The sequence below is a fragment of the Dipodomys merriami genome, unplaced genomic scaffold (assembly GCF_024711535.1).
Source record: "Dipodomys merriami isolate MVZ:Mamm:240054 unplaced genomic scaffold, mDipMer1.0.p SCAF_476, whole genome shotgun sequence".
Taxonomy (NCBI): domain Eukaryota; kingdom Metazoa; phylum Chordata; class Mammalia; order Rodentia; family Heteromyidae; genus Dipodomys; species Dipodomys merriami.
In genome coordinates, this window is record NW_027206042.1 from 681,027 (window position 1) to 682,049 (window position 1,023).

Consider the following 1,023-nt stretch of genomic DNA (forward strand, 5'->3'; position numbering starts at 1 on the left):
CCAGTATGGCAAACCAACATGTAAATGGTTTTCTTCTGTTTTCAAAATTTATATAAATAAAATTCTCTGCATTTCAGCTAACATATGTATTTAAGCATATTTTGTTAGCATATATGATAAACTAAATAAATGAAAACTTTTATGAGTGTGTGTGTGTTGGTACTAATACTTGAACTTAGGGCCTTTTGCTCTTCCTTAGCTTTTTTGCTCAAGGTTGGCGCTCTACCACTTGAACCACACAACTACTTTTGGTTTTAAGCTTTGCGCAGTGGCAGTATCGTAGCCAATGAGGTTTATCCGAGGCGTGATTATTGCTAATTGAAACAACTACTTTTGGCTTTATGCTGATTAATTGATGATGACTGTATCAAATTTCTACCTGGGCTACTTTTGAACTGTGAGCCTCTGATGTCAGCCTCCCAAGTAGCTACGGTTACAGATGTGAGCTACAGCACCCAAACTTTATCTCTTTTTTGACCAATAAATTATTTTTCATTTCAGAATTAATGCAATAATTGTGCTTACCTCTAAATATCTCCAATATCTGTAAATATCTCTGTCATATAAAGAGAAGAAAATTTAAAAGTGTTCTCTTTCAAGTGTCAAATTCACTTTCACTGAATAACCTAAAACATACATCTGTTTATCTTAACTCAAAACAAGTAAAATGTATTTTCAATCTTTTTTAGTGCCACATTTAGAAAAATATGCCTGAATCCAACTAATTTTTAATAAAACAAATTATTAATAACCATAAAATAGAAATAACTATGTTAAAATACAGATCTAATAAATAGATACTTATTTCTTAACTTTTTAAAGCTTAATGGGATGTGGAAGAGATAAAAAAATTACAACTTGTTGAAATTTTAATATGAAGAAAAAAATTATTATATCATTCTCATCATGACTAAGAAAAGTTGAATCTTTAATATTAAACCTTCAATTCTAGCAAGCATTCCAATTCATGCCTTTCCGAAAGTAGAAAAGTAGACAAATTCTCCACCATAACATGTGAAGCTC

General features: G+C 30.4%; 1 non-coding gene across 1 annotated transcript; it reads left to right on the plus strand.

Annotated features, from left to right (window-relative positions):
• Nucleotides 1-257: 257 nt before the first annotated feature.
• LOC138808764 (U4 spliceosomal RNA) lies at nt 258-404 on the plus strand. The gene has a single exon (XR_011366622.1). It is a non-coding gene; the product is annotated as a U4 spliceosomal RNA (small nuclear RNA).
• The last annotated feature ends 619 nt before the right edge of the window (nt 405-1,023 follow it).